The 10080-nt window shown below is 37.9% G+C and overlaps 1 pseudogene; it reads right to left on the reverse strand.

Moving 5' to 3' along the window:
* Nucleotides 1-1131: 1131 nt before the first annotated feature.
* LOC128576654 (dnaJ homolog subfamily A member 1-like) lies at nucleotides 1132-2322 on the reverse strand (annotated as a pseudogene).
* Between the last annotated feature and the right edge of the window lie 7758 nt (nucleotides 2323-10080).

The raw sequence follows: 10080 nt of genomic DNA on the forward strand, positions 1-10080 counted from the left end.
TCCTTGAATTTGAGGTACTTTTTTTTATAGTTCAATAGTACTTCTTTGAATGAAAAGTTATCTTTTTAGTCAATTCTTTGATGTGTGGGGGAAAAAAAGCCTATACTAACACACACTGGAAATTCTTTGTAAACAGTACATTAAGGAGACATTCATACATTTCAAGAACTGCTTAAAAATTTGATACCCAGATTTAAGCATGTGAACATATGTAGACTTTTAAACATACAATTAAAGCTATTCATCATTTTCTATACTATCAACATTAAATTACAGTTACTTTGGAGCATAAGTCAAATGATTTAAAGAAAGCCTATAACATACCTAAGGAAGACCTTCCTAAATTATGCATGCAAATTACTTCTCCACATAAAGGTCTCTTCACTTCACCTTAACTTCTGGAAGTTACTACTCAGGGGTTTATCATGGTCCAAAGAGAAGAGGGGGAGGGAATAAACAAGTGTGGTCAAGTTACACATATATGGATATATTACATATGGGTGGCACAGAGGGAATGCAATTCTGTAAGTGCATGCCCTCGACAAGCAGCATATTATGATAAACCCTCTTTTTGGAAAGGCAACTTTTCTATTACTGATAACACAGGATAAATGATATATTATGCCATTTTCAAGTAACAGTTGAGGCAAAATAATAAATGTAGAGGCATCACAATGAATCCTACTCAATACAAATTAACTATACACACCGACACTTCTCTACAAATTAAGTTTTCTTTATCTGATTACCAGTTAAATACAGAGTTTTAATTTCAAAGCTTAACAATGAAGGGTCGTACACTGAAGCCAATGCATACACCTAGCATTTCATTCTAAGCTTGTTCATGTACACAGCTGAAATCAATTACAAGGTTTGGCCTAACAAATGCTAGGGAACTCTTTTTTAAAGTAGTTTTTAACAGGTATTAAATTTCATCTTGCACATGGAAGTCATACATACAGGGCAAAGTCAGAGCTTTTATATTTGCATTTATTCTTCATTTAACCTTTAAAACACTACTATAGTTGAATATTAAAACAGAAACAATAGCAAGTAGTGAGCATATTATGATTACTTCACTCATTCGTTACTGCACAAAAATGCCAGCATGAGTATCCTTTACTGGCCTCATTAAGAAGTTTGACACTTAACACCACCTCTGGGATGATGTTCATCATCCTCATATGCTTCTCCATTGTAATGGCGCCATCTTTCCTGATTTGGATCAAAGTCCACCAGTTTACTTGATCCATTTCATCAGTCTCTTCTACTTCCTTCCTCTCTGGTAGAAGTTTTTTCAGCAATGAGAGTTTATCAGGAGAAAGAAAGCCATTTTCAGGAAAGTTTACCTTAAATTCTATGATTAGGCGACACTTTTCATATGGTCTATGATAAATTGGCATGCCTTCATTTCGTACACATTTGATATCTCCATGCTTGACGATGTGACCTGGATGAGAGGTGATGACTATGGTTTGGTTGTCAAGAGTAGATATTGGCTTTGGAAGCCACACAATGTTTCAACCAGCTGTATATCCATACACGTGCACAGGTCTTCTCCTCATCCAGTAAAAACAGCATGGTCCTTCTGATCTAACACAATGATAATATCTCTGGCTTCAATCTTAGTTCTTGGTCTCCTTCACCATGGACTGTTATCTTCTGGCCATCTTTCATTCCTTTGTCGATATGAACTTACAGGATCTTCTTCTCTTGAACTATCTTCCTTCCATTGCAACTTTTACATCTATCTTTAGGACTGATCCGTTCTCCATGGCCCTGGCACTCTGTGCACACAGACTGAATTTGCTGAACCATTCCAGGTCCTATCTGATGAATTCTTATTTGCATTCCAGTACCTTGGCAATTGAGACAGCACTTTACTGTTCCTTTTTTGCCACCTCGGCCATCACATTTGTCGCAAATCACATTCTTTTGTAAAGCCAGTTTTCTTGTGGCACCATTATATAAATCTTCTAAGGTAACTGAGAGCCGATGTACCACATTTTTACCTCTCCTTTCTCTCTGCAACCTTCCTCCTCCTCCAAAAAACATATCAAAGATGTCCACGGGGGAACCAAAACCACCACCTGCTCCACCCTCTTTAATTGCCTGTTCTCCTCCTTTGTCATATAATTCCCTTTTCTTCGCATCAAAGAGAACTTCATAAGCTTGAGAAATCTGTTTAAACTTCTCGGCTTCATTTGGATTCTTATAAGGGTGGTACTTCAAGGCCAGTTTTCCATATGCCTTCTTCAATTCTTTGTGAGTGGCATTGGGTTTGACTCCCAAAACATCACAGTAAGTGGTTTCTTTCAGCATTTTCTACAGCCAGTGAGAGGGCAAAGGCCCACACAGTGGAGTGGAAAGGAGCACTTAGTTGTGTTTTGCTCAGGCAGCCGCTGCTCCTCTGCCTCCCACTGAGCGTTCTGGAAAGTTCCCGAATTTGAGGTACCTTTAAGAAAAAAAGAATATTTTGTGTCCTATTGGTAAATCAATTCTTTTTTACATCAAGTACTACAATGTTTCATCTGTCTTAACTTTTATGCCAACCATTTTATAACTTATATCTTTCACGTAACTAAATAATGTTTGAAGGTTCTTAATCTATATGGCAGAAAAATTATTTTATTACATTTCATTTATTAGTTTTATTGGTACTAGGAAAGTATCTATCTATGGATGTCAGAAGCTGAAGAATACTAATTAATTTAAGATTTATTTGATTTGAGACACTTCACTTTAGTCATGTTATTTAACCAGGGGCTCCTTATAGGTTAGAAGCTGACTTCCACATAATAAAATTATAAAATATTAAGCATATGTAGAAAGGTGTGAAGAATAATGTTTTTAACACTTTTGCATCTACTGCCTACCTTAATAAAAAAAAAAAAATCACAGTGAAGTTCAAGCCCTCTGTACTATCCTTCCCAATAATGTTCTACTCCTTTTCTTCTAGAGATTGCCACTGTCTTCAAATCAGTATTTATTATTCCCCTGCATTTCTTTTAATTTTTACTCTTCTGCAGAGAGCCACCCCTGCTCTCTGCAGAAGGCCTTATTATTTGAGTAATAAACCTTTTCATGACTGTTAGTGTGTGTTTAGCATCATTGTTGCTGACATGCAAACCAAATTTTGAGTTGGGAGTCCATTTTGTCTTTGTGGAGTATCCAAAAAATTATCTTATTATACTTTTGTTGATACACATAGGTTATTTCCATTTTTTTGGCTTTGTTGAAAACCATGCTCTATTTTTCTTATTGATTTGTATCAGTTATTTCTGTATTCTGGATATTAATTCCTTTTTATGTTGTAAATATCTGCTCTCAGTCTGTGTAGTTAGTCTTTTTATTTTAATGGTTTCTCTTGTGGCATTATGAATTTTGATGTAATTAAATTTATCGGGCCTGTTTAAGATTGATCTTTGGTTGAGAAATATCTCTAATTTGGAGGTCATAAAAATGCTTTCCTAAATATTCTAAAACCTTTAAAGTGGATTTTTGACACATGGGACTTTGATATACTTGGTGTTTTTTTATTTTGGTATAAGTTATTTATTTTCTTGTAATGTCTTTGTATTGTTTTGGTATCATGGTAATACTGGCCTCATAGAATTAATTGGGAAGTATTTCCTATTCTTAAATTTTCTGAAAAAGTTTGTGTAGAATTGGTATTATTTCTTTCTATTGGTAATGGTTGAATTTGCCAGTGAAGTGATCTTAGCCTTTAACATTCCCCTGTGTAAAGGTTACACAGATGCTCCTTGACTTACATTGGGATTATATCCCAATAAATATATCATAAATTGAAAATATTAAGTCAAAAGTATATTAGTACCAGGTATACCCTAGTGTACTTTAAATGTACTCAGGACACCTATAATACAGTTGGGCAAAGTAATCAATACACAGACTATTTTATGATAAAGTATTGAATATCTCATAATTTATTGAATACTATACTGAAAGTGAAAAACAGAATGGTTATATGATACGCAAAGTATGTTTTTTGCTGAATGTGAATCACTTTCATACCATCATAAAGACAAAATATCATAAGTCAATTTCTACTACTAAATTAATTTCTTTAAGAGATAAATGGCGGGGGGGTGGAGACAAGATGGCTGACTGAAGCCAGCTTTCCACAGAGGCTCCCGTCCAGAAGGAGAGTTAAAGGACAGAAATTTAGCAAGTAACCTGGTGGATTTGAGCTTCACCAAGACAGAAGGTTGAAGAATGCACATCAACCCTGCTGAGGTGAGCTGTGAACACAAGGATACAAACAAAAGGTACAAAATCCATCACCAAGTGGACAGGAGTCCCCTCCCCCATGAGAATGGCTTGAAGCACCCCACAAACAAATGGGCAGAGTTCAAAGGTCCTCCCACTACACTCCATGGGAGAGACCCTCTAAAAACTGGACATACCTCCCCTACTAGGGTGCCACGGCGTTCTTCTGCCAGTTATAAAATTGTATAAAATTGTATATATTCTCTACCTCAACTCTGAGCTCCCAGCACTCCCTTCTACTCTCACTCTGAGGTCTGGAGGCCTGTCCCCCAGGAGTCCAGATGCTTGGGTGATTTCTCGAGAGGTGAGGACAGTGCCTAAACTGCAGCTAGTCAGTGCTGACTCTGGGGCATGGGAGCAAAGAGAGGATGGTCGGCTGAGAGGGAAACACACCAGAGCAGTAGTTCCCTGAGGCAAAGACCAGCAGCCATCTTTTAGCAACAATATGGCTCACTCCCGGATATTCTGAAGCCACACCCCCTGTCTCCCTGGGCAACCAGAGGAGGCCGGCAACCACCATGAACAGATCTGGGATGGAAATGTAGGCCCCATGAGTAAAGGATTTGCCTGAGGCAGTACCGACCTGGGTGGAGTGCAGGGACTAGAAACGCACTCGCAGACCCTGGAAGTTCCCAGGACAGGGCTGACCCAGAGGACTGCTTTACTGAGCCTAAGATGCACATGGCCCTCAGGGGATTATCAGCCTATAGACAAAGAAGGCAACAGGATAGAGCTGACAGGGGAATTTAGCAGGAACAGAAACAAAATCCCGCAAAGTTGTCTTGTTCTGTTCCATCAGTAACATCAATCAGGGGTGGGGCTGGAACTAAGAGAACACACCCCAGCCTTCATCAATCACCCGAGGTTGTCAGGCTTCACCTCCTCCTGCTAGGTAGAGGCAGAGCGCAGCGGCCTGGTTGAACAGAAATAGATTTCCTTGTGATTCAGGCAGGTGCAAACACCTGGAGTATCTGTTCACTACAGGCAACTGGGTCAGCCAACTGCAGGGCTATCAGTGACGGGGTGTGAGAGAGGTGCAAGGTGGGGAAGGAGGCATCAACCTTCCCAGACTAATCTATTTGCTGGGTGGCTCCTCCTGACTCCATGCAGCACTGGAGCAAATCATATCAGAGTAGTCACCAGACTCCTGTGATCCAGTTCCCAGAGACCTCTTAAACTCTCCCACCCGAGACAGGTGCTGACTGAGGCAATAGATTTGGACCTTTTGAACTGAGCCAATCACCTGAGGACTATTCAGGTGGTGCCCTGGGTGTGTGGTTGTAGGAAGGTTTGATTTTCCTTTTACAATTGTTGTCTATGGTGGGCGGGGTGACTTAATTGCTGGTATTTCTCCACAGCTGAGGCTTCAACCTAGAGTAACTGTTTCATTAGGGTCAAACAGAAACCAGCTGAAAACAAGACAGAACCACTTAGCCCCACCACACCAAACAGGGCCCCAGTTTCTCAGGCCATAGGACTGTATGGGTCGTTGACAAAGATCCAGGGGAAAAATCAAAGGGTGTAAAACAATCATGGGGCGGAATCAGCAGAAAAACTCTGGTAACATGAATAACCAGAATGGAGCAACCCCCACCAGGGAAAGATATGGCAGATGTAACTGAAGATCCCATTCATAAACAACTGGCTGAGATGTCAGAAATTGAATTCAGAATTTGGATTGCAAACAAAATTAATAAAGTGGAGAAAAATTTGGAATTAGAGATTCAAGCAGCAATTCAAAAGTCAGAATTAGGAATTCGAGGAGAAATTCAAAAGTTGTCTCAAGAGTTTAAAGAATTTAAAGACAAAACCACCAAAGATTTAGACAGACTGAAGCAAGAATTTACATCCCTCAAAGATCTGAAAAATACAGTAGAATCCCTCAGTAACAGAGTGGAGCAAGCAGAAGAAAGGATTTCTGACATTGAAGACAAAGCCTTTGAACGCTCCCAAACTCTCAAAGAGGAAGAGAAATGGAGAGCAAAAATGGATTATTCTCTCAGAGAACTCTTGGATAATTCAAAGAAGGCTAATATCCGCCTCATTGGAATCTCTGAATCCGATGAAGTGGCCTTGCAAGGCACAGAGGCACTTCTCCATGAAATTATGAAAGAGAATTTTCCAGAAATGCTTAGAGATTCTGAAATTCAGATCGCAGACAATTTCAGAACTCCAGCATGACTCAATCCCAATAAGACATCCCCCAGGCATATCATAATTAACTTCACTAAAGTTAATATGAAGGAGAAAATTCTCAAAGCAGCCAGATGGAAGAATTCTACCTACAAAAGGAAGAATATTAGAATGACTGCAGATCTCTTTGTTGAAACTTTTCAAGCCAGAAGAGGGTGGTCATCGACTTTTCATCTCCTAAAGCAAAATAACTTTCAACCCTAGATCCTGTATCCAGCTAAACTGAGTTTCATTTATGATGGAGAAATTAAATACTTTAATGACATTCATATGCTAAAGAAATTTGCCATAACCAAACCAGCTCTTCAGGATATTCTGAGACCTATATTGCATAACAACCAACCCAATCCTCTACCACAAAAGTAAACTCACTCCGAAACTTTTGATCAAACTACAAATTCTACATTGGCAAAAGGATTAAAAATGTGCACTGGACTTTCGAAAAACACGATACCCAAAATTTTACCAGACTTACCAATATACTCCATTAATGTGAATGGCTTAAACTGTCCTCTAAAGAGGCACAGGATAGCTTATTGGATACAAAAACTCAGACCAGATATTTGTTGCATACAAGAGTCACATCTTACCTTAAAAGACAAATATAGACTCAGTGTGAAAGGATGGTCATCCATATTTCAGGCAAATGGCAATCAGAAAAAAGCAGGTGTTGCAATTTTATTTGCAGATACAATAGGCTTTAAACCAACAAAAGTAAGGAAGGGTAAGAATGGTCACTTCATATTTGTTAAGGGTAATACTCAATATGATGAGATTTCAATTATTAATATCTATTCACCCAACCAGAATGCACTTCCATTTATAAGAGAAACTGTAACGGACATGAGCAACTTGATTTCCTCCAGCTTCATAATAGTCGGAGACTTCAACACTTCTTTGGCAGTGTTGGATTGATCCTCCAATGAGAAGCTCAGCAAAGAAATTTTAGATTTACGCCTAACTATCCAACATTTGAATTTCACAGACATCTACAGAACATTTAATCCCCCAAAAACTAAAGACACATACTTCTCATAAGCCCACAAAACATATTCCAAAATCGATCACATCTTAGACCACAAGTCTAACCTCAGTATATTTAAAGGAATAGAAATTATTCCTTGCATCTTCTCAGACCACCATGGAATAAAAGTTGAGCTGAGTAACAACAGGAATATGCATATTCATACAAAAACATGGAAGTTAAATAACCTTATGCTGAATGACAGCTGAGTCAGAGATGAGATTAAGAAGAAAATTGCCAAATTATTGGAACAAAACGACAATGAAGACATAAATTATCAGAACCTCTGGGATACCACAAAGGCAGTCCTAAGAGAGAAATTTATAGCACTGCAAGCCTTCCTCAAGAGAACGGAAACACAGGAAGTTAACAACTTAATGGGACATCTCAAGCAACTAGAAAAGAAAGAACATTCCAACCCCAAACCCAGTAGAAGAAAAAAAAATAACCAAAATTAGAGCAGAATTAAATGAAATTGAAAACAAAAGAATTATACAACAGATCAATAAATCAAAAAATTGGTTTTTTGAAAAGGTCAATAAAATAGATAAATGTTTGACCAACCTAATCAGGAAAAAAAGAGTGAAATCTCTAATCTCGTCAATCAGAAACTACAAATATGAAATAACAACAGACTCCTCAGAAATTCAAAACATCCTTAATGAATATTTACAAGAAACTTTATTCTCAGAAATATGAAAACCTGAAGGAAATTGACCGATACTTGGAAGCACGTCTCCTTCCAAGACTTAGCCAGAATCAAGTGGAAATGCTGAACAGGCCCATATCAAGTTCTGAAATAGCATCAACCATACAAAACCTCCCTAAAAAGAAAAGCCCGAGACCGGATGGCTTCACGTCAGAATTCTACCAAACCTTTAAAGAGCAATTAGTACCTATATTACTCAACCTTTTCCAAAAGGTAGAAAAAGAAGGAAGACTACCCAACACATTCTATGAAGCAAAGGTCACCCTGATCTCCAAACCAGGAAAAGACCCAACAAGAAAAGAAAATTATAGACCAATATCACTAATTAATATAGCTGCAAAAATATTTAACAAGATCCTAACAAACAGAATCCAGCAACACATCAAACAAATTATACATCAAGACAAAGTTGGTTTTATCCCAGGGTCTCAAGGCTGGTTCAATATACGTAAATCTATAAGTATAATTCAGCACATAAACAAAAAAACCAAAGACCATATGATTCTCTCAATTGATGCAGAAAAAGCTTTTGATAATGTCCAGCATCCCTTCATGATCAGAACACTTAAGAAAATTGGTTTCGAAGGGACGTTTCCTAAATCAATAGAGGTCATCTACAGTAAACCCACTGCCAATATAATATTGAATGGAGTTCAATTGAAATCATTTCCACTCAGATCAGGAACCAGACAAGGCTGCCCATTGTCTCCATTGCTCTTTAACATTTTAATGGAAGTTTTAGCCACCGCAATTAGGGAAGAAAAGACGATCATGGATATCCATATAGGGTCAGAAGAGATCAAACTTTCACTCTTCCCAGATGATATGATTGTAAATCTGGAAAACACAGGGGATTCTACTACAAAACTCTTAGAAGTCATCAAGGAATACAGCAGTGTCTCAGGTTACAAAATCAACATTCATAAATTGGTAGCCTTTATATATACCAACAATAGCCAAGTTGAAAAAAACAGTTAAGGATTCTATTCCATTCACAGTAGTGCCAAAGAAGATGAAATATTTGGGAGTTTATCTAACAAAGGACGTGAAAGATCGCTATAAAGAGAACTATGAAACTCTAAGAAAAGAAATAGCTGGAAACATACCATGCTTATGGCTGGGAAGAATCAACATTGTTAAAATGTCCATACTACCCAAAGCAATATATAATTTTAACGCAATCCCTATTAAAGTTCCACTGTCATACTTTAAGGATCTTGAAAAAACAATACTTCATTTTATATGGAATCGGAAAAAACCTCGAATAGCCAAGACATTACTCAGAAATTAAAACAAAGCAGGAGGAATCATGCTACCAGACCTCAGACTACACTACAAATCGATAATGATCAAAACAGCATGGTACTGGCACAAGAACAGAGAAGTAGATGTCTGGAAGAGAATAGAGAACCAAGAGATGAATCCAGCTACTTACCATTATTTAATCTTTGACAATCCAATTAAAAACATTCAGTGGGGAAAAGATTCCCTATTTAACAAATGGTGCTGGGTGAACTGGCTGGCAACCTGCAGAAGACTGAAACTGGACCCAGACTTTTCACTATTAACTAAGATAGACTCTCACTGGATTAAGGATTTAAAGTTAAGACACGAAACTACAAAAATACTAGAAGAGAGTGCAGGGAAAACCCTTGAAGAAATCGGTCTGGGTGAGTATTTTATGAGGAGGACCCTCTCTCAGCAATTGAAACAGCTTCAAAAAATACACTACTGGGACCTGATCAAACTAAAAACTTCTGAACAGCCAAGAACATAGTAAGTAAAGCAAGCAAACAGCCCTCAGAATGGGAAAAGATATTTGCAAGTTATGTCTCCAATAAAGGTTTAATAACCAGAATGCACA

This window comes from Nycticebus coucang, chromosome X, assembly GCF_027406575.1.
Source record: "Nycticebus coucang isolate mNycCou1 chromosome X, mNycCou1.pri, whole genome shotgun sequence".
NCBI classification, from domain to species: Eukaryota; Metazoa; Chordata; class Mammalia; order Primates; family Lorisidae; genus Nycticebus; species Nycticebus coucang.